Consider the following 24,481-nt stretch of genomic DNA (forward strand, 5'->3'; position numbering starts at 1 on the left):
CGTTTCTTCTTTCCCCTCTCTAGTGCCCCTCCCCACTCCTTCCTCACCCTCCTCTTTATCCTTCTCCAGACCAAACCTGGTGCCTACTCAACCCTGCATAAACATAAACTTTATGTCCTTTATCTAAACATTCTATTTGTCCTTCAGATCTCCCTTTTTCTCCCAGCCACTTGGGCTTAGGAATAAAGGGAACCAAAATAGTCATATGGACATTGATTTGTATTGGTTCACTTCTGCTGCATAAATGACCGTGTCAAAACTTAAAATGATAAAGATGTATTTCTCGTGGTTCTCTGGAGCAGCTGAGTGGTTCTTTTGGTCTGAACTGGTTTTGCTAGTCTATCTGGTCAGCTGGTGGCTTGTCTGGGGCTGGATGATCTATATTGGCACCAATTGTATATATGACAGGCTAGTTAGGCGTTAGTTAGCACCTCTTCTCTGCTCCACATGGCCTCGCATCCTCTGATAGGCTAGCTCAGCTCCTCTGGTGCTACTCCCGGGCGTCCATGGAACAGCAAAAGACTGGGGAGCAAGTACTTGCCAAGTCTCTATTTAAATCAAGTTTGCAAATCCCACTGGTCAAAGCAAGTCACATTACCAAGAGCAGGTTTAAGGAGTGGAGAAACAAATGTCACCTCTTGATGGGAGGAGTTGGAATTTCCAAATATTATGGGCATTCTTTTTTAGAAAAATTAATTTCACACTGGGATGCTAAATCTCAGTATATATGACCAAGAATGATATGGATCTGTAGCCTACACACATAGGTACTTCCCGTCTAGATTCCTCTTCTCACATACATCTAAAATTCTCTGCTCTCACCTCTTACTTATTTGAGAAAAAGGATTGGACACAGTATTCCTAACAGCTGTCAACTAGTTAACTATAGATTCTTTAGAATTTCAACTTAAATAGCAATTTGTATTATTCATAATAAATCTATTAGCATATTTTTAATGCTACAAAAATTTCTCCTACCTGACTGCTAGTGTAAGCTTTAGCAACTATTATTAATCCTTTGCTCTAAGGTCTCAAAGATCCATGCTCTTTGCCTTTAAGAGACTGGTTGCGGCTTATAATACCCACTTACTTGCTTGAGGTTTTGAAAATACCTTTTTTTGTTTGTTTGTTTTGGCTATGCCGTGTGACTTCCGGGATCTTAGTTCCACGACCAGGGATGATCAAACCCGGGCCCACAGCAGTGAAAGGGCCGAGTCCTAACAACTGGGCTACCAGGGAATTCCTTGAAAATACATTTCTAAAGGGAGAAATTGGTAAAGTCCTTGTTCTCATGAGACATTTTATTATTGCTTTGTTATTGATCACTCTTTTATCCTGGGAGCCTAGCACAGTGGGGCTCCCAGTACATATTTGCTGAGTTAATGAATGAATAAAGGAAATAAGAATTAATACCACAAGATAGTAACCTGATTATTTCTGACTCTAAACAGACACTATTGATTAATTGGTGGAAAGGATCTCTGCTTTTAATATACCCCACTTAGCTCTTTGTTAAAAGTCTTGGGCAGACAAGCACATAGGCACAGTGGCTTTTCTGGATTTTTTAAAGTCGTTCTTTCCTGAGTGACTGAAGCTGAGGCATAAAGGGCAGGAATGACTATGCTCTCCTTGTATGAAAATTGCGGGGCACTGACTGTGCTCAAAAGGAAGAATTCCCATAGAATATTAACCAATCTAAGGTCAGAGACAGAGACCATGAGAAAGGTGCTGGCAGAGAGGAGCCTCAGGTCCTCTCACTTCTTCCCCAAGGAGCCAGGCTTCTGATCTAAGAACCTTTATTTCTCTTCCCTCTGAGAGCCTGAGGCAAGCCCTGAATTATGCCAGCCCACACTTCATTACCCAATGAGCCCGTTTATCGTTTAATCTGATATGTATTGAACAAGTGGAAGCAGGTTACAAAGCAGCAAAGCCTAAAGAATGAAAATGCAGCATGTTTTCTGATTACAGGACTCCCTAATCCAGAGCTTAGAAGTCAGGGCTAAAAATAGATGCCAGTTCCATCTCTGATCCACCCCCACCCACCTAGCATTTCAGTGCCAGGTCAGGTGGCCCTTTTAGCCAGATGGTAGAATTTTGAACTATGATAACTTGCTTCCATCTAATTTGGGGTGGCAGGGCATTGGTCACTCTACACCCTCACTTATGATACTGATACCTTCTTGTTCCTGGAGTATCTATAGGACAAGGGTTCACCCCACGTGATGCCCAAGGTCAAGGGTTATGCTGTTTGTCACAAAGAAGCAAGGAAGTAGAATGTAAAGAAACTGTCTCTAAGGCATGCATTGAAACTCTAAATATTATTATAAAAATAATATTATATAAAAATATTTATAATATAAAAAGCATATAATTTGGAGTAGGGTGGGATCTCTCCATTGGATGGGAGAGACAGTCTTCTCTGGGAAGATCCTTTGTGGATGGTATATTTTCATCAGGGTCATAAAGCAAACGTCTTGATCAAGTGGAGAAGAACACAGAATATCTTCTGAAGATTAGAGAACTCAGGAGAGAAAAGAATATATGGTTGGAAAGTTAAGTATGGAAAATTATGATTGCCTTCGGATGCCAGGTACAGGAAATGATCTTATTCTCTGTGTCAGAGGGGCCCATCAAATACATAGAAATATCAAAATAAGGGAAATGTCTGGCTCAGAATATTAGCATTCCAGATTTAGGAGCAGAATAGGTTATGAGTGGAACAGAGAGCCTACAACCTGGAGAATGAGAAGGGGAATAATATGGCTATGATGGTGGCTCAGAATCGCCCAGAGAGCTTGTTACAACACTGGGCCAAAGAATCTGTATTTCTAACAAGTTCCCACGTGAGGCCGATGCTGCCGGCCCAGGTCCCACACTTGGAGAACCACTGCTATAACCCCTGCAGTCCTGATTCAGAGTAAAACTGAAGCTGCGTTAGAAATGGAGTTTGAATGAACAGAAATTGGCTTCTGGCTAAAACTAATGAGCAGCAAGGAAACTGATGGAGACTAAACCTTGGTGACAAGAATGAAAGTAATGATACAATTAAGAGTTACTGCTTACTGTATGCTAGGCAACATTCTAGCCCTTCTCATGCCCTTTATCCATTTAATCCTCACAACGGTTCCATAAATTGGTACCACCAGTCTCTCATCTCATAAAGAAAGCGAAGATACCAAACTTCAAGCTCTCCATGTTTAGGTGGCTAAGTTTGGATTTGATCCTAGGTTTGTCTGCCTCTTCAGCCTAATCTCTGACAATTGAGCCTGCATCCTCTCCTAGTGATAGCCTAGTTGCTCCTGAGACATATCATGATTCATGTTAACAAGTCAGAAAACAGAAAAGATGGTCCATCCTTCCAAAGTTTAAGAGTTCACAGCCTTCCTTTGACTAGCTCTTTATAAAACAGGTTAGAACACAATGGGATGTCACTGATACGCTTTTTTCCGCACTGAAAGGGTGGGAGGAGGTCCAGTTGGGGATAATGAATCTAAAATTTGCATCTGTGAACTAGCTGTTCCAGGGGAATTTGGATTTTTAGGAACCTCCAGTTCCTAAATTTAAAACAAATTAAAGGGGCTCCTTATTACTGAAGTTTGAATGCTCCTGCAACCCACTGAGATAAGCCTGGAATGATGCTGAAGTCTGCTCCGCACACCTGCTGTTATAATTTGACAATGAATGATTAATAATGGGCTGAAGAAGGGAGACATGGAATAAAACCATGGATGACAAATGTGGAAGGAAAAAGCGTCGGCTATGCAGCCAAACAAATATGAATTCCAACCTAGTTTACATTAACGACAACCTACTTGAACATCAACAGTTTCCTTGATCAATCTAGTGTGTTTATTTATTGGTTAAAAGGAAACTGTAATACCCAATAGGGAACTAAAACTCAGCTGGTTGATATAGAGAATATATATGCATATATAATTATCATATTTCTGTAATTAATATAGATTACATTAATATAATCATCACATTATATTATAACATATATTATTTACTATAATTTAATATGGTATAATATAAACATTCTCTAAATCTGTTTTTAGCAATGGCAATAATAATAAAAGCCTCATCACCTGTTCTTTCAGGTGAACTATTGTGAGCTTGATGTTTAAGAGACACTGACTTAAAAAAAAAAAGAGACACTGACTTTTCAGAACATTCTCTGTCTTGACTTTAACTGTTTTGTTCAGTAAAACAAACAATTCTAATGCGCTATGAAGAAAATCTGTGTTTTTCTATTTTATAAAAATATATAGATATATTTTTTCCTAGCTCTAAAATAAGGCTTGTCTTCAGGTTGTGTTTTAGGCACAGTATCTGAATCTCATTGCCGGTTAATACTCGAGTATCTCTGGATATAAACATACCCACATTGAGCCAGCATCTGATTTCCTGCTGAAGTGTTTTTCACATTTCCAATATAATTATGTAGCAGTTACAAAGAAACCAAGACTGAACTCCACAGAATACCAGAATATAACAAATCCACATTTGTTTATTTAAGAAACGATATAAAAAGCATGGAAGATAGAACTGATGTGTTGGGTGACTTCTCAGGGAAACTGATAACCTAAAATAAATCTGAAAATATCTGGGTATTTATCAGAAGTGATTGGTTAGGCATGGGTTGAAAAAGGCATTTAGATGTTCTACAAATGGCCTCTGGCATATAAATAGGAGACCTTAGTGAAAATGGAAAATACTGAATTAGATATCTTTATTTTGGTTTTGGTCTCTGAATGATTGATTTTGTCCCTTGTAGTCTCCATCTTAAAGAGAGTTAAGATCCAATAAATTAGTCAGTAAATGTACCAAATGACTGTTGACTGAGCACACAAAACTTTAGTGAGTCAAACACATTTCTGCACCTCTGTACTAGACACTATGGTCACATGTTGTTAAAGACATAGTTCCCGGCCTAGATGCGGGGCTTCTGCAGTAGGGAGATAATTGCTGGACTACAAGCAGGTTGTCTAATGGAAGGAGACAGAGCACATCCTAACAACACATATGAGGAAGAAATTAGCTCTGTATGGTGCCTTCTCCAGTGTCCCTAGGAGTCAAGTGCAATGCTCTGTTGGGACAAGTGAAGAGGAAGAGCAAGAATGTTGCAGGGGAAGGGAATAGCATGAATCCACCCAGGATGTTTTGGGAATTTTGTGATGAAAGGGAGGGAATTGTTGATCTTGGCTTGTTTCAGTCATGGTTATGGGAGCCTCCACTGTATGTACACTTATTTCCATGTGGACCTTTCTGTTGTGCTTTTTAGCCAACAGGACAATAAAAATGAACACCCAAGGTATATTGTCTGTTTGTAGAAGGACTGGAGAAGCTCACTGGTCTTTGGACATGATAGGAATTACGATTTGGGAAAGTTGCATAGATGCATACAGAGCAACTCTCCTACGATCTCCTTTGATTCAGCGTCTAGATCTGTTAAATTTAATAATATCTGTGAGTGGCAATCAAGGCAAACTAGAATTTGAGATGCTACCTAATTCCAGGCAGAATGACAGTCACCACTGTGTGCAAACATTTGTTTCATTCACTCTTTATAACAGCATTGGGATGGACACATCCTGAGCATTGTTTCAGAAATACATGAAATGAAATCTGGGGAAGTCAGGGAATGTATATGAGGTCACAGATCTAATACTATGGGGTTCAAATCCACCAGGTTTAATACCAAAGCCTGAACTCTCTACTCTTTGGTGCTACTAATTGTGACAGATGGGAAAACAGGGCAAACATCCTTGAAAAATATTAATCTCTGTACAGATGTGTCATTAAATGTCAGGCTTTGTGCGAGGTACTATACGTTCGGGAAGAAAAAATCAGGGAATTAAACTGCTGATAGTCTACTTGGGATAAAAATCATAAAAATAAAAGTCACATAAGGTGGTATGTTTATTTTATTCAGCATAGTTTTGCCAAGAAACTTGGCTCATCTACACCTTCACATGAATATTTTTGTCCTTCTTCTTAATGGACACATACTGTAATTATTGTGTCTACAATAGGAACAACTGATTTTAAGAGGCAAGGAGTTGGGTATGATAAATCCATTCAGGAAACATAGGTTCAATTCTTGGACCTATCATAATGGTACTTCTGGACTTCAGAGTTCTCTTTAGCCTGTGGATAAAATGAGACCATCACTAAGTTCTCATCCATCTCGGGTTGATGGATCTTCAGTGGCTGCAGCATAATACGATAATGAAGAGCACAGGTTTGGGGACAGAAAGATATGGGGTTGTAAGCTAACTACAATACCTGTAACTCATGTGATGTTAGGAAAAGCGCTTATCCTTTCTAAGCCTTATTTTCATCATTTGTACGGTGTACGTAATAACATTTTTCTATAGTGTTGTATGCTTCACCTACCATAGTCCCTAGTCTTAAAAAAAATCACAGAATGGTTGAAATATACAGGGGAACATGTGGGGGAAGCAAAAATCTTTAATCCTTTAAAACAGCATATTCAAAGTATGGTCTAGTGTAAGGTAAAGTCTTTTAGGGGTTCCATGAGGTCACAGTGTGTTTATAATAATACACAGATGCTATTTGCCTTTTTCTCTCTCATGTTCTCACACGTGAGAGTGGAGTTTTCCAAAGGCTACATGACATGTGTTGGTATCATTGCTCAATGGCTAATGAAATGTGTGTGTGTGTGTATTATTTTGTTTTAAAAATTAGTTGTGATTTCTAGTTGGTAAATATTGAGAGATATAAGCTAGTAACATGTTTTTATAAATAAAAACATTTTGATTTCTTTAGTTATTTTTAAGTGTATAAGGAGGCCCTGAGACCAAACTGTTTAAGAACCATGGCCTTAGGAAGGCATTTATCTTCCCAATTAGTTTGAGATATAGTAACAGCAAGAAGTATTGCTATATCTTAGATATCATATTGATAAAATAATTTATCACCAGCAAAATGTAGGTTGGATATTGAAAGAAGTAATGTATATAACATCTTTAATAGGATTCTTGGTATAGTATAGAGAGTAAGAGCTCACTAAATGTTGGTCATTGTTAAGAGCAGAATGAAAATGAAGTTATCCTCAGTGGAAATAGACTGACATTATAATTGACATTTCTAGGGTCTCATCAAATAAGGCTGCCTTCTCTAGAGACAGCATTTTGTCAGGACAGATCAAAGACTTGCCTTCTGCTAAATCCCGGGTATTGTTACTCTTTCAGAGAGGCATATGAGCAGGAATAGGGAATTAAGTATGTCACAGAGATAAAGGCGGGGGGCCCATCCAGGTCTTCCGGGGAGTGACACCCCGGTATAAGGACCAAGCCCGATGTGCTCTTTCACGACAAGCCCTGCCTCTAGAAATAGGCGGATTAACAGAACACAGGGCTGCTAGGGTTTAAGTTGCACATCTAACTCCCATTCCTCTCACTCCATGTTTTTTCAAGCCAATTTTTGTGACTATTTTATTCAGTTTTAGAAACGCTGCAGTAAAATTTGCTGACCTAGATGATGATGATAATAATGACAACAACTATCATTCCATCATTTCTTGAACTAACTTTCCTCAGAGCTTGACACGGCATTCTGAGTAGTCACCCATGTATTTTACAAAACTTTCCTGGTGGTTAGAAATCAGATTACCTACATTGTGCACACGAGAAAATCAGATAGCTATTGTGTGTCTTTAAGCTTTAAGGACTTTACAGCTAGTACTTGGTGGAGCCAAACTTTGAACCTTCGTTTGTCTGACACCAGAACCTCTGCCTTAACCACTGTGCCACACTACAGCGCCTTTGGCGGCTATTTTATTTTCACTGTAAATTAATGTATTCACATTCTCGTTAAGCAAGTGTCTTCCATGGGCTTGGCTAATGCGTATCTGTGCTGAAGCACCACTGTCTTCAGGAATGTGCTGACAGAATAAAGTTTCTGTTCCCACAAAGCTGAGGACAAAACCCTAAATCTCAGTGAATGTAGCAAGGTGAATGATACTTTGGAAAATTTAGTCATGAAAGGGAGGCTCTTGCCAGATAAGGATAACTTTGGCCTCCAGATTTCATTTCTGCTAGTAATAGGAATTCCTTACATTTCTATTTTTATATTATATATTTGGTAAACTGATTCTTTATTCTTTACAACATTGAAGCCTCAAAACAACAATATGAAAATAAGCCAGGGCTGGTTGTATTATCCTACATTTTAGATGATGTAGCTGAAAGTTAGAAAGCTTGAGTTGTTTTCTCAGGATCATTCTGCTAGACAGTGTAAAGTCATTCGGTAACCCTAAGACTTTTCATGAATCTGTAATTAGCATGTGCTTCACTAATATTCATTTTGCAAGAACAGATATGTACCAGATCGATTCTGGTAATACAAACTGTGAGGATGGTAACGATAATACCACCTCTTGGTCACTCTGTGTATTACCATCAGTTTTATGGAGTAGTTATTTTATTTTATTTTATTTTTTGCGTCACGCGGGCCTCTCACTGCTGTGGCCTCTCCCGTTGCGGAGCACAGGCTCCGGACGTGCAGGCTCAGCGGTCATGGTTCACGGGCCCAGCCGCTCCGCGGCATGTGGGATCTTCCCAGACCGGGGCACGAACCCGTGTCCCCTGCATCGGCAGGCGGACTCTCAACCACTGCGCCACCAGGGAAGCCCCTGGAGTAGTTATTTTACCTAGGAACCGTGTAAGGAGTGTCACACACACTTTTAAATCAGGCAGAAATCATCTTGGTAAACACCTTGGAAAGTGTTAGCACATCAGAAGAAATCGAATTGAGAATGGGCGTGTTTCCACTGTCTTCAAGGGAGCAAGATGGCTGCTGCCCTGCTCCTTACACAGTGCTCATCCTCTCACCTCTCTGCACATTGTCTTCTCCAGAGCACATAAATGCAGCCCTGGAGTTGTGTATGCTGGAGGCTCAGAAGTTTGATCTTGTTTTTAAGGTGCCAGGATAATGTTGACCTGAAGCTCCTCTTCATACCATAAGTAACTTGCATGGACAAAAGACTATTAACTTTTCTTAGTACAATAAATATTGAGATAAGAGACTGTTAGGTAAATAGATTATATTATCTTCATTTTATAATATTGAGATATATGGAGGTAATTTCCTCAAGATCACTGAATGAGCACTTTCTAAAATTAAAATGTCTACCAAGTCTGTCTTTCTACATCAGTAGACTATATTCAAGTTAATAGCACATGGACTCCTTGCAAATAACTAAATTTATTCTGGATATAGAGTCTCTCCTCTCTCTCTGACTCCTTTCTCTCCTTCCATGGAATAAGCCTTGGGTTTCTCAAATGAATGCAGCTAACTTAAAAAGTTCAGGGCTTCCCTGGTGGCACAGTGGTTAAGAATCTGCCTGCCAATGCAGGGGACACGGGTTTGAGCCCTAGTCCGGGAAGATCCCACATGCCGTGGAGCAACGAAGCCCTTGCATCACAACTACTGAGCCCACGCGCCTAGAGCCCATGCTCTGCAACAAGAGAAGCCACCGCAACGAAAAGCCCGCGCACCAAAACCAAAAGTAGCCCCCGCTCGCTGCAACTAAAGAAAGCCCGTGCGCAGCAACGAAGACACAATGCAGCCAAAAATAAATATAATTAATTAATTAAATATATTGCTGAAGTACTGGGTCAAGCCAGATGTGAATTTCAGACCTTGTTTCATATTTGAAAACAACAGTTACTTCCTTTCTTATCAGAGTTAAAGCCTAGAAGGCAGAAAACAGAACTCTCCTGCATTAATGCGAGAGCATTTTTAAACATTTAGATGCCTATAATACGTGATGTCAAAACATCTGGCAGCAGAGATGAAAAATTAAATCAACTGGAATGTATCCACATACAGCCAAGCAACAGATGTGGGGGAAAGGCTGGATGAGTATCTCAACTAATTTTGATAAATTCCAGGAGAAATAAACCCTAATTGTCCACTTATTAAGTCTTTGGAATCATGGGTCTAATGATAGTAATCCCATCTGAAGGTTGGGTGCCAACTGAGGTGTCAGCTTGCAGCGTTTGAAGATCATCCCTTTCTTGGTTTCTTAATTCTCAGATGTCTTCATTCTTTTTTTTTTTTTTTTTTTTTTTAAAAATTTTTTTAAAATTGTTTAGTTTCTCAGATCTGTTTGAGATTTAGGCATTTGATTTAAGCACTTGATTCAAACAACAAAAAGCTCTTTAAAAATCACATTTTTCCTGCATTCTTATATCTGCCTTACTCACCAAGGTTGGTAGGGTCATAGTTCTACTGGAAATTTCATTTGAAGAATCCAATAGAATAATGATGATGATCTCTTAATTTATCCAGCTTACAGCTCTTTACATGTATTTCATTAATCTTTGCAGCATTTCTCTGAAGTATGTAAAGGGCAAGTATTATTAGACCCATTTTTCAAGTGTAGAAAACAAGATAAAATGAGATAGAAAATCATTTTCCTAGGATAGCAATAAGAGCCTTGACCAAACCACCTCATATATGTAGTTGCAGTATTGCTTTGAAAACGTGACAAATGCTAGCTAGTTAATTTACTTGGAAATTATTTCTTAAACTTGTAAGATGAGTTATTAGTGTGTGTGTGTGTGTGTGTGTGTGTGTGTGTGTGTAGATCTGTATCTATATTTATATTCTGAGGGGAAGAGGAAAGGGAATTGTTTCTACACATTACAATAAGCATTGGAGTTGAGGTCTATCCCAATGAGGCTTTTCCTATAGACCTACATCGTTGGAAACACCTCACAGGATAACTGTATGGTTTCCTTTACTCACAGAACTATGTGTTAAATCTGTGGGAAAGAACTACAAGACAGAGCTGCTAAATAAACTATGAAAAACCTAACAAACTTTTTAATCATAGGTATCGGCATATCCCAAAGATCTGTACTATTCTAGGGTGTGATAGCTTAGGAATTAATACGATTTGAACTTAATGAATGTTTAGAGGGTGTCTTAAATTCAGAACCAGGCAGGTCCATTTCCTCTGACCCTGAACATGGCCCTAAAGTAAATTGCTTGAGGAAACTAGATCCTAAAGATTACAGGTGGAGAATTTTTGAAGTGTGTCCATACTCCATTGGATATCAAAGAAGCCTGACTAAAAGAATTGTGCATGACTGGACATGACAACTGTGGATTGAGCAAAAGTTCTTTTTGGAAGGGCTATCTTGAAGATTATGACTCAAACATTGGAGGAACTAAGGTAGATTGGCAGTGGAAGGAATCAGAATGTGTGAAATTCCTTAAAAATGTATTGACTTTAGGTAATTTTGCCTGTGTTACACATAATTTTTAAAACCCTTTACACTTTTTGTAAAATAAATAAATAAATAAAATAAGCATCGGAGAACTGAGAACTAATTTAAATTAGTTAATCCTCTCTTGGTCTATGTCATGCCACCTATTACCTTCACCGTGTCAGTTTTCTCTACCTTTCCTCCCCAAAGCTCATGACACAACAGACTATGAAGACAGAGAATCTTTGGTATCCTTCGTTCAGTGTGGAGACAAGACGAAATGTACAGCAACATTAATCAGACAGTTTATGGACACGTATAATGGTTATGCTGTGTCAGTAATTGGATGTGAATGGTTAACGATTCATGTAGATGGTAGTAATTAGTCTTACTTTTCCAAAGATAAACTGAGCACATTTGGAGCCATCTGTGGAGAAAGACAGGAAAAGAGTTGAAGTTGGGTAGTTCTCTTTGATTTGAATCTAAAACCCATTCCTTTCTCAACTGATTGCTCCTGACCTCTTTTCAATGCCCTTTCCTACTTCTGTCATCAAAGAAAGGAGTTTTGGGAAGGTAGCATTTTGTTTGAATTCTGTCTAGGCCACATATGCGTTGTGTGACTATGGGAAATCCCCCCCATGTTTCTGAGCTTCAGCTTCCTTCTTTGTGAAACGTGAGTGATAATATCAACATCATAGGAATGTTGAATGATCTAAAGTAGAGAAGGCACCTAGTTAGCACCTAGCATCATGCCTGGTACATTGAAATTGACAGTTATATTCGATGTATTCATTCGATTGTTATCGTATATTGTTCACCCTAAATTATTCATCTTTGAATTTCCAGGGGCTAGCAGAAACTAGAGTATGATGCTCAATGATACTAGTTGCTATTATTTTATTTATTTATTTTTGGCTGTGTTGGGTCTTCGTTTCTGCGCGAGGGTTTTCTCTAGTTGTGGCAAGCGGGGGCCACTCTTCATCGTGGTGCGCAGGTCTCTCACTATGGCAGCCTCTCCCGTTGCGGAGCACAGGCTCCAGATGTGCAGGCTCAGTAGTTGTGGCTCACGGTCCCAGTTGCTCCGCGGCACGTGGGATCCTCCCAGACCAGGGCTCGAACCCGTGTCCCCTGCATTAGCAGGCAGATTCTCAACCACTGCGCCACCAGGGAAGCCCACTAGTTGCTATTAATGAGGGTCTACCCTGCTCCATTAGCCATGTGCTTTGCTGTTATAGATATAACTTTATTATTTCACTTCTGAAGATTCTACAAAAATATACAGAATCCTAATCTATTCTCTCACAGCTTTGAAGCATTTTTTAGCTATGCCTCCCTATTTATTTGGCAAAAAGGATTAAAAAAAAAACCTACACCTCCCCCTGAAGTCCCTAAACCATCTACTCAATCTGAATATTGCTATTTTCTTGAAGTTAAACCCTAGACATAAAAATGATAACTGATTTTTTATGCTGTCAGTTGTGCATTCAGATAACACTCGGTTCTGCCAGCAACTTCCACAGAATTGAAGTTTAGAAGATAAATACGCAGAAAATCCAGTCAGAGACAATCAGAGGTTTCCCTTTCAACTCTGCCTCCCAATAGTATTGTTTTACAGCTAACGTGCACTCTGTCGACTTGTGGTCTGTGCCTTGTGATGCACATGGAAGGATCAGTGGGGGGCCTTGGGGAGGAGGAGGACCAGAGCACGCAGACACTCTGCAATCCCGAAACCAGAACATCCTGGGTGGTGTATCTGAGGTTCCTGTTACGAGCTTAGTGTCCAGAAAGTGATATGGTCAAAACTGCCTGAGTGAATAATAATCTCTCTTCTGACTCTGGAATGTGTGTCAGCAGTTCAGACACTCGCTGTTGTAAATAGCTGGAAGCCAGAACTGGCCCACAGGAGCTAGACTAACAGATTAAGGAAGACTGGACAATTGAGCATCGTGCTTATGAACATAGGCTCTGGAGGGATCCAGACCAGAAGGATCATTTCTGTTGTCCCTTTATGTACTGTGCAAGCTCAAATGCTAGGCTCCTTCTAAGATGTGTGATCTTGGGCAACTTGTTTAATATCCCGGCCCCCGCAGGAAGCTGTGGCCAAATGTTCTGTCACTAGAAACAAAGCTGTATCTTCATGGGATGCACATAGTAGTTGTTCAGCAAATACACTAAGGCACCACTTCTTAAGCTTTGCTGTCCCTTTGAGTTAACTGGAGATCTTGTAAAAAGGCAGATTTGGATTCTCTAAGTCTGGAGTACAGATTCTGCATTTCTGATAAACTTGCAGATGATCAAGATGGAGTAAGTCAGTGCAGATGACCAACTTGCAGATGGTCAGTGGAGTAAATATGAGTAGCAAGGCTCTATGTCGTATACGTTTAATAGTTATCACAGAACAAAACTCTAGGCTAGTGTTTCTCAGAGTTCAGCGTGCATCACACCCACCGCGAGGTGACTATTGAAGCACAGATTGCTTGTGCTTCACTGGGTCTGAGTTGGAGCCTGAGAATTTGCATATTTAACAAGTTTCCGAGTGATAGTCATACTGCAGTGTGTACCATAAATTGAAAAGCACTGACCTAGGCGAGTTCCTCCCTTATTTGAAAACGTCTGTTAATAGTTTTGAAAACCGTATTTGGTTTTTCAGTCTTAGGTAGATGATGATCATCAGGAAGTATTATTTATTCATTTATTTAATAGAATCGTGTATTTGTATGCAGTTGTAAATATATACATATATACATGTATATGGAGAGCTCCTGTGCACCCTTTATACAGCTTCTTCTAATGGTAACATCTTGCAAAACTATAGTACAGTGCCACAACCAGGATACCGCCATCCATACCATCTACCCAAACTTATTCAGATATCTCCAGTTTTACTTGTCCTCTCTCTCTCTGTGGTGTGTGTGTGTGTGTGTGTGTGAGAGAGAGAGAGAGAGAGAGAGATTAGCTCTATGCAGTTCTATCACGGGTCAGTTCATGTATATACCACCACAGTCAAGACATAATGAGACTTTCATCACTCACCACAAGAATCTCTCCTGTTGTCCTTTTATAATCACTCTTTTAGTCAAAACCAATACATTTCCTTTAAAGACTGTAAGTTTCTAACAAGTCCATTTATAATACACTCCATTAAAAAAGAGCTACACTCCCATATCTCTTCACAATGAGCCCTTCTTGACCTTGGGAATCTAGTGAAACTGCTATGGTCAATGCTCTTTAAGATTTTTAACAGAGAGGATCTGGGAGATTATCCTGTCCTTAAAATCTTCACAGAGACTTTTCTCTCTCTGAAAGTTCCCATGAGGAACCTCAGATCTTTCTGAGATAGTAACAACAAAGGATCATATTGTCCCAATCTGTATTTGATCGGTGGACTGAGATATTTCTTAACTTGATAATTGTTTTCCTCTGGAGAAGCTGCAAATGAAAACGTTTTATTTTCAAACCCAACCAGTCTTGATGGAAAAATTCCTTCTTTAGCCAGTGTGTCTCCATCCACATTTTGTTTAGTCAATGAGAAGAAGTGATGTGGTATTTTAAAAATTCTGCCTCTGCCTGGAATCTCTTAATCATCAAATTCATTAGGTACATTACCTTTTCTTCTGCATGACCTGCAGGCGACATGGTCAAAAATCTAGCCACTACATACAAGGGTCTCCTTTCCTCCAACTTCCAATAATACTTTCCCTGTTTTCTTTACTGTAAGACCCTGTCAACAGCCTCTTCACATCCTTTAGTCTTTCGACGCTCTCCCTGGGGCCCTTTAGGCTTTCACCAGAGTCTTCCTAATTTATCTAGCTCCTGTCTGCCACCTGGTCCCAAAACCAATGCCACATGTTTTAAGTTTTCATTACAGTAGCACATTACATCCAGACACTAAAAATCTCTTCTGATTATCTACTGTTACATAACAAACTATTCCAGAACTTAGTGGCATAAAACAACAAATACGTATTTTACTCACAAATCTGAAATGTGAGCAGTGCCTGTCAGGGTCAGCTTGTCTCTGCAGAATGTGGTACCGGCTGGGATAGCCTGAATGTGGCTGACCATCCAATTCCAATAGGACTCACTCACATGACTGGCACATTGGTGTTGGCTGTTAGCTGCCTTTCTAAGAGGTAGCCTGGGCTTCTTCATTGCTTTGTATCTGTGTTCCCACAGTGAGTTTCCCAACAAAGATGGGAAGTGGAAGGTGGTAACTTTGTAAACTTGAGTCTAGAAATTGACATAATTCACTTTTTTCATATACTATTGATTAGTAAGAGAATAGACATTGAAGAGAGTGGAACATATTCCCCAACCTTGCAACGAGAGGCATGTCAAACAATTTTGGGGCCATGTTTTAAAATTACCACACTGACTTGTTTCCCACAAAGGCATTATGTTACAAAGCACAGTTAACATAGTTTCAAACTACTTTTAAAGTATTAAATAATACTATTAAAATAATAATTGTTAAATGTTAAGTACTTCTTAAATACTTTAAGTCCTAAAACTTTAGAGCATACTAAAAGCTGAGAACGTCTGTGTAGTTTCCTTATTACTTCATAAACCCTGTTAGGTATATTCGTCGTTGTGCTTTATCTGTGGATTAAAAAAAAGTCCTTGTTTTAAGACTGGCCTTTTGCAGGGTAGCCAACTATGTGACCTTGGGATTGTTCCTCGTATCCACCAAAGCTTTTAAAATTTTTCTATAAAGAACATTAATAATATATCTTTTTCAGGGAAAGAGGAAGGATTTTATATTTGAACAGAACTCAGTTTGAGACCCTACACTGAAATCCAGAAATGTTAGGAGTCCTGAGTTTATTTCTTACACGTAGTATTTAGGCCTCTTTAAAATAAAACAGTTTAAATGAGGAATTACGTCTTTAGAATACTGCTATCAGAAATACCAGTTATCAATAACAATATGTGGCTATGATTTTAAACTTGAGGATACTGTTTCAGGATAAAATAATACAAAAACTGTATCACCCTAATACTACATAGGTGTCTGGTATCTATACTATTTTGTCAACCCTCATTGCTCATCACTTTTACTTCAGATGAAGCGTGCATGCAGTGTTCTAACGCTGGACCTTTTCTAGTTATATTATTTTTTCTTTCCTTGAATATCCTGTCATTTCTCTACATTTCCTGTTACTACTGTTCCTTCAAGATTTGGATAAAATGTTTCCTTCTTTCAGAAAGTACATATTTTGTCGCAACTACGTGGGAGTTCAGAGAAGGCAGTGATGATCTAATTTATAATTATAGTTATTTGTGTATGTGCCTTCTATTCCCTCCCAGACTAATGTCATCAAGGGCAGAGACTACATTTTACACTTTTCTATAATCCTCATAGCTCATGGCATACAAAGTATCACAATGTAAGTGATTGGCAAATATTAATTCAATGAGCAAATAATCTTAATGGTTACTTTTGGGATACAATTACAAGGTTTTTAAGCGCATGCTTGTAATACGCTAAATACTTTAGAAACAGAAAAAAAATCTAACCTATCAAGATATGGGGAAAGAAAAGGGCACAGAATTCTTGCAAATATTCTGAGGTGGGAATATATCAGAAGAGAGGTTTCCTAAGGAAATAAAATATCCTCCAAGAACACAGCAGTTGGTTGTATACTTTGAAGTTAATAACCCAAGCCTAATTCTTTGTTAAAACCTAGAGTAGTTTTGTCTTACATTATCTCAATCTCAGTAATCAAGAAAAAGATGTCGCTTAATTGTTTTTGCAGTTTGTCACTGTTATGTGCAACTCTATCACTAAACCTAAGAAAATAATTTTGCTTGCTAACCATCCAGAAATCTGTGATTGAATACTTCCAGACGTTAGCCATGCTCTCCCTTCAGAATCTTTGCAACAACTGTTTCCTCTGCCTGGAATATGCATCCTCTTGCTGTAGTCATGATTAACTCCATCTTTTAAGTCTTTGCTCAAATAAGCTCAACCCTTACCACCATCAGTACCAGATCTTCCTTATCCTGCTTTATTTGTTTTTATTAGCATTTAATCCTTTCTTACATACCATATAATTTAGTTATTATCATGTATACTGTTTATGAATTCTTCTCCATGGGTAGAATGTCTTATGCTTTAAATTGATATCTCCTCAACAGCTACAGAGTATCTGATAATAGTAAGTCTTCAATAAATATTTACTGAATGAATGAATCATTGATTGAATAAATGGATGAAGGGAGAATATGTAAACTAGTACTAGACTGTTAACATTTATCTTGGCTTAAAGAGCATTGGCTAATACCTAATTCCATTGGATAATTAACTGGTAGTATAACAACATGCTTAGTTTCTATAGACATCTTCAAATATTTGAACTGGAAAGTTCACCACAACTCAATGCAATGTAATTACCTTTTTGTTTTCATAAAGTGTAGTATGAAGCATAGAGAGAGGAAATATGTTTCCTGCTATATGCCAACGATTAAACAACATGTTATTAATCCTGGGCTGACCCCACACCCTAGTCCAGAGTTTTAGTTACCACAATCTTTTTAGCAACTACCCTATAAACCAACTTTTCACTCTTTTTATTCACTATGTTAATTGTGTCCATTTGGACCTTTTAGTATATTGAGATGCTCAAAATGTGATTGGACAGTCTTTTATCTCCAAGATACAAGTATCAGGTTTCTTTAAGCCAGTGTTTTTTTAATCTCTCAGACTATTTTGGTTTTTTTCTGTTTGTTTGTTTGTTTTTAATGGAGAGAAGGTAGAGGGTATTTGTGGCAAATAATTTCACCCCAGATACACTTCTAGAGAAGGATCCTCTCTGCTAGCGTATGACTTTGTAACTCCATTTCTGTGGTGTCTGTACCAAGCTAATATTTAAGGCAAATATTATATAACTGCAAGAGATTTGGATGTGCTTTGGAATGAGGCATGCATTAATTTCAAACCCTGTATCGTATCTGTGTCTTTTAATTGTTTGACTTCAAGGATGTGAGATAGTTTCTCTATACCTTTGTTTTTGTCATCTGTATAATGGATACTAAAACTAACTGCATAATAAACACTAAACTGAACATCTATCATTATTAGCTTCCCTTTTTCCCTGCCCTTCCTTTTTCTTCATTTTCCATATTACCCTGAGTCTATATTCACTGTTATTCATATGATGAAATGATTTAACTGCCTCAATACGTTAGGCAATTAATTGCCTTAATACGATAGGCAATTAATTCTTTTTTGTTTTGAGCAAATTCCAACACTTTCCTGAGACAAAATTATAATGAAGGTTTATGTGCAAGAAATGAAAAGTTATAGAAACTTTTTATTCTCACATAGTTATGAAGAATCACCTGGACAGGCAATATTTGAAATGATAAAATTCTGAATTGCTCTCATGCACTTAATTAGAAGTAAATAGGGATGTTGGGATGAGAAACTACACAGTGGAACTCATTAGCAGAGTTTTTATTTATTTATTTATTTATTTTTCAGTAGAGGATTCTGGGAGCAATATCGTCACCAAATATTAAGAAATTAGTGGGGGGAAATCCTGAAATTATGTATATATAAATCCAAGTCAACTTGCTTACAGGAAAAACAGTAATTTGTAGTGCTGTAAAAGCATGACCTGTAATTTCAGCGTAGGAACCAGATGAGGTGGAAAATTATTACAACAATTCCTAATTTAGTTTCACTGAGTCAACTCTGGATAAACTTTTACTAAATAAATTCGGTAGTTAAACATGAGTCAGAATAAAAAGCAATGTTTGTTTTCATTTAATGATTAGAGCAGATATAAAAACCTACCCCACATCCACCATCTGGTACTCCACTTGCCTTTACCACAGCCTTGTTCTATGACTGCATACTTGCAGTGGTCAGAAACTCACTACCTTGGGAGACTGATGAGTTTTTCTCTTGAGCAGCTGTGTTGGAAAGCACTTTAATCTTACAGTGAGCCAAAATGTGCCTCAAGGTATAAACAAGTCTTACTCTCTTCCCCTTTAGCCGAGTAAAATACAAAGTGTCTTGAAAAAATTGTTTATGTGACATGGTTTCAGTTCCCTGGAATAATGGCTAAGGAGAAAAATGTGCTTGTAGAATTAGGTACAGAGGTGACAAGACCTCAGAGGAAGTTGAGTCAGTAAGGAGGTAACTAGAAAATTTGGAGCAAAATACAACACGGGACATAAACAAGACCTAACTCTTCAAATTCTGTAGTTCGCTTAGTGTTTTCATATATGATTTCATTCACTCCTCTCAGTAACTCTCAGATAGATATTATCTTGACTTTAGGATGGCCTCTTATGTACCAGTTACTGTTCTATATCCTGAACACAACAGTGAACAAAAAAGTCTTATCCAGATGCAATTTACATTCTAGTAATGATAACCAGGGTTTGCCAAACCATAATACCTGCTTACCAGTTGGCTTAAAGTCTAAATTTCTACTGCCAGGGGGGATGCTAGGATAGAGTCTTTCTAGAAGCAAAGCTTCATAGAATATGTAAAAGTACCACAAGCATTAATGCTGTCTTCTGAACCCTCATAAGATTCATGGTACAGACAGAGGAAGATTTTTAAATGAAGAAGGGATTTTCTCACTACAATTCTTACCATATTGAACCTGATCAAAGCTCTGAAGTCCTTTTAAGATTTTTTTTTTTTCTAATAAAAGTTTCTGGGCTCAAATCAGACCCATTGAGTCAAATTTTACTGAATGTTCTGAAATCCACAAGAATTTGAGAAAAAACTGCTGAACTTTTTATTTTAGATGTTTCAAATGAACTGAATTTACTACCCTCTCTCAGTACTATAGGTTATGGCTTGAATAGCCAAAATTCAGTAAAATCATTTGTTCCCTCCATAAAAACGAATTCAAAAGAAAATTACATTCCCCCTGAACCGCGCCCCCCAATAGACTGTACCCTCCTCATAGCATCAACTGGCAGAAGTAGCCAAGGACATATTTGACCTTGGACCTTTGGAAGCTATTACTCTGATCATCACTGGTGGCCAACAGGCCTCTGCTGAGAGTAGATACAGTTTTCCCGGAATCATCAAGAAAAAGGTGTCAGTCTCATTTCATTTCCATATCGGGGATGAATGCACAGGGTCAAATTATTAGATTTTTTAATTAGAGAAAGGAGAGAATCGATTTGAGATAAGAAAATTGAGAAAAGAGGTTAGCACACCTATAACTTGATACTGCAGCCCCTGTAATTATCGTTTGTAAGCACTGAGCGAAAAGTTGAGTTCCAACATTAGTCTCTCTTATTTTACCTGGTTTTATTTTTGTTCATACATTTCATCTATACCTGAGAGTCTCCACCCCTACCCCCATTTATGTGTGAATATAATAGAATATGTTTTTGTTTGTTTGTCTTTTCTATTTGGTATCTCTTGTCCTAGAAGAGTATCTGGCACCCAGTAAGTATAAGGCCAATATTTGTTGATTGAATGGATGTTTAAAATTACAGTTATTATTTGTTAAATGTTTATAAGAGGAAATAATCATATGACTTTAGCCATAGGGTTGTATAAAAATGAAAGCATGGTGCCTGAAAGTACGTGTTCAATAAATAGCAGATCGTTTCTTAAGACAATGATGCTGATAATGACGACAATGGCGTTCTGATGTGGCTGGCATAGGTGATTACGGAGTAGGGTTGGGGTTTCCAAGTAGGATTTCACTATCAGTTTGAAAATGATTAATGTTCTAGAGGAATGTGCCCAAATGTAGGCATCAGTTAGGTTACTTTTTACACAAATAACTTTATTCAAAGATCTGCCCCAATCATGCTAGGCCATGTCTGGAATAGACCACCAGAAACAAGTGGATTATTTGCAACAGCAAAAATGCAGGTGCCAACAATAGAACTTAGCATTTTGCCGGCAGTGCTTTTCTCTTGCATCCTTTTTTTTTTTTTTTTTTCTGGTGTGTTAAGAAAAAATCACTTTTCATTTCTGTCTTTCACCTGAATTTTTAGAAATTAAAATATAAAATATAGCATGTAGCATACAGGGCTTTTCGCCATTCTCCATAAATTCAGTTTAAAAAAAAAAAAAAAACAGGGCTTCCCTGGTGGTGCAGTGGTTGAGAGTCTGCCTGCCGATGCAGGGGACACGGGTTTGTGCCCCGGTCCGGGAAGATCCCACATGCTGCGGAACGGCTGGGCCCGTGAGCCATGGCCACTGAGCCTGCGCGTCTGGAGCCTGTGCTCCACAACAGGAGAGGCCACAACAGTGAGAGGCCCACGTACCACAAAAACAAACAAACAAACAAAAACCTCCAGCAACTTTTTCTGTTTCACCATTATTTGCAATTATTTTGCTAACAACATTGAATACTCTGCTATTGGTCAATGTTCTCTCTCTCATAATGTATTTTGTTTTTTTTTTAACATCTTTATGGAGTATAATTGCTTTACAATAGTGTGTTAGTTTCTGCTTCACAACAAAATGAATCAGTTATATATATACATATGTTCCCATATCTCTTCCCGCTTGCGTCTCCCTCCCTCCCACCCTCCCTATCCCACCCATCCAGGCGGTCACAAAGCACCGAGCTGATCTCCCTGTGCTATGCGGCTGCTTCCCACTAGCTATCTACCTTACGTTTGGTAGTGTATATATGTCCATGCCTCTCTCTCGCTTTGTCACAGCTTACCCTTCCCCCTCCGCATATCCTCAAGGCCATACTCTAGTAAGTGTGTGTCTTTATTCCTGTTTTACCCCTAGGTTCTTCATGACATTTTTTTCCTTAAATTCCATACATATGTGTTAGCATACGGTATGCTAACATACGTATGTATAACATACGTATGTTAGCATACGGTATTTGTCTCTCTCTTTCTGACTTACTAGAGGACAATGCTGGCTGTGGGTTTCTCATATATGGCCTTTATTATTGTTGAGGAAAGTTCCCTCTATGCCTACTTTCTGCAGGGTTTTTATCAGAAATGGGTGTTGAATTTTGTCAAAAGCTTTCTCTGCATCTATTGAGATGACCATATGGTTTTTCTCCTTCAATTTGTTAATATGGTGTATCATGTTGATTGATTTGTGTATATTGAAGAATCCTTGCATTCCTGGAATAAACCCCACTTGATCGTGGTGTATGATCCGTTTACTGTACTGTTGGATTCTGTTTGTTAGTATTTTGTTGAGGATTGTTGCATCTATGTTCATCAGTGATATTGGCCTGTAGTTTTCTTTCTTTGTGACATCACAGAAGTTCTGGGAAGTACTTCTTGGTATGAGCCCTCCCAGAGTCTCTCTCATAATGTTTTGAAGTAAGCTTGATACTTGGTGTCCTTGTCAGCATCTCTGTTGCTCTCCGTTGCAAATATGCATGATAGATTTACTGGGTCCATGAAGAGCTTATTAACCTTCCTTTAACAGAGTAGGTAGTTTTAAAGTTTTTTGCAGCTAGCACCTAACTTTTATCTAAAACAAAAGAGAGAAAAAGAGAGAGATTGGTTTACAGACAGACGTTCTGAGCTGCACAATACCATTATATATAGGTGCTCTGCATTGCCTCTCTAAATACAATTATAAAAACACCTAGTGCTACCTATTACTTATAGATTTATTTACATATTTCACCCAATATATCTTTTCAAATTTTATTAAAAGAATACATAATATTCTGTGTCTAGTTGCCTTTCTAGTATGCATTGATACACAGATGATTTTGTGGATACAAATGCAGTTGGAGGAAGTAGTGACATATGGATACAACTATGTATATCTACGTCTACATTCACATATATTCAACCCTTTTAATATTAACATCTGGGAATAAATCAGCATCATCCATTTTATTATCATGTACTTGACACTGAGGGGGTGGCTTGCACTGCAGTCATTTCTACCACCTCTGCTAATCATTTATCTTGAGTTATGTACTTGTTTTGTTTTTTGTCACTCATTATGGTATATACATCTTGGTTCACTGTCACAATAAATGCATAATTTTTGAGGCCAAAGCATAGACTGAGGAAAGGAATCTCAAGAGATTGGTCTGGCTTTGTAGTCAGAGCATTAACTAAGGATAACACAATCTTAATTACCATACGTGAATTCTGCTGGGCAATAACTCATGGAGGATTACGTCATTTTATAGTAATATTTTGTCCATTGTTCCATAAGTGTGGGGTGATTTACAGTTTAAATTTCTTGGGAAAACAGTGAACATATTATCCCACAATGGGATAGGGGTAATTATGTCTATGGTGGTAGCTTATACCCAACTAATTCCCCCAGTGAGAATAACTACAAAATTAGAGAAAAATGGTATTTGAAGGCAGCCGGTACTTAAGAAGCCAAGATACCAGAAAGAAAGGAAACAACTGAAGTGACTCCTAAATTTAGCACTGCTTATTTCCTTCAGGACTTAAGTGATTCAGAGGGCATAGAAACCAAGCAGAAATCAGACCTGGAGTTTAGTGTCTCGTGGGACTGTGGAGACAAAAGCTGTAGGTCAGGGCTACAGAGGTATCCAGAAATGGAGAGGCCAAGTCTACAGTGAGGAGGTAATTGAAAAGAAGACATCAGAGCATCATGGATGGATTTTTCCCATGATGCACTTACCAAATCTTAACATGTGCAGGAGTCAGAGGATTTCAAGGCTATGAGAGAGCGTGTGCTAAGAGGCAAAAAGCGAAAAAAAACTTTTTTTTTTTGCAATTTAATAGAAAGGGTGGGCTCTAGAAATAAGGGAAAACCAGAAATTAAAGCAGCCCTCATAAATTCTGAAATCCAGCCTTAATAGTATTGAGATGATCCATCTATACAGACCTTCCTGTGAGGAGAAAATCAAACTCTATCTGAAGGAAGATAACACATTTTCATATCTGATTTCCAAAATGAAAACCTAGATACAGGAAAATGGTAACAAAATGGCATAAACAATTATGCATTATATATATCCTTTCATTGTACATAAAATGTTTGAAGCATTACTCTAAGGCATATTCTAATAAGTCAGTGACATATATACAAATATATTTAAGGTTACCACTAAAATAATATTAATAGAAGACTATGTAACTAATAGGCTAATCCTGCTTTTCTATCTTTTTTTGGATTCATAAGTTTTAATTCTTTAATTTCCCCCATTAGCCTATTAGTTGGGGGAAATGAAAGAATTGAAAATTATGAATCCCCAAAAAAATAGAAAAGAGGAAAAATGAGAAAGAACTGATGAAGAAAAATTTAAAGTACAAGAAGAAATTACAACCCA

General features: G+C 38.1%; 1 protein-coding gene and 1 non-coding gene across 2 annotated transcripts in view; both read left to right on the forward strand.

The window, feature by feature from the left end:
• Positions 1 to 24,481, forward strand: part of CDH8 (cadherin 8) — a 358,896-nt gene that overhangs the window by 254,728 nt on the left and 79,687 nt on the right. The gene's annotated exons all lie outside the window — the stretch shown is intronic.
• On the forward strand, positions 10,692 to 10,822 carry LOC112403260 (small nucleolar RNA SNORA18). Its single transcript, XR_003003878.1, has one exon. It is a non-coding gene; the product is annotated as a small nucleolar RNA SNORA18 (small nucleolar RNA).

This window comes from Neophocaena asiaeorientalis, unplaced genomic scaffold (genome assembly GCF_003031525.2).
Source record: "Neophocaena asiaeorientalis asiaeorientalis breed wild unplaced genomic scaffold, Neophocaena_asiaeorientalis_V1.1 scaffold470, whole genome shotgun sequence".
Lineage (NCBI taxonomy): Eukaryota > Metazoa > Chordata > Mammalia > Artiodactyla > Phocoenidae > Neophocaena > Neophocaena asiaeorientalis.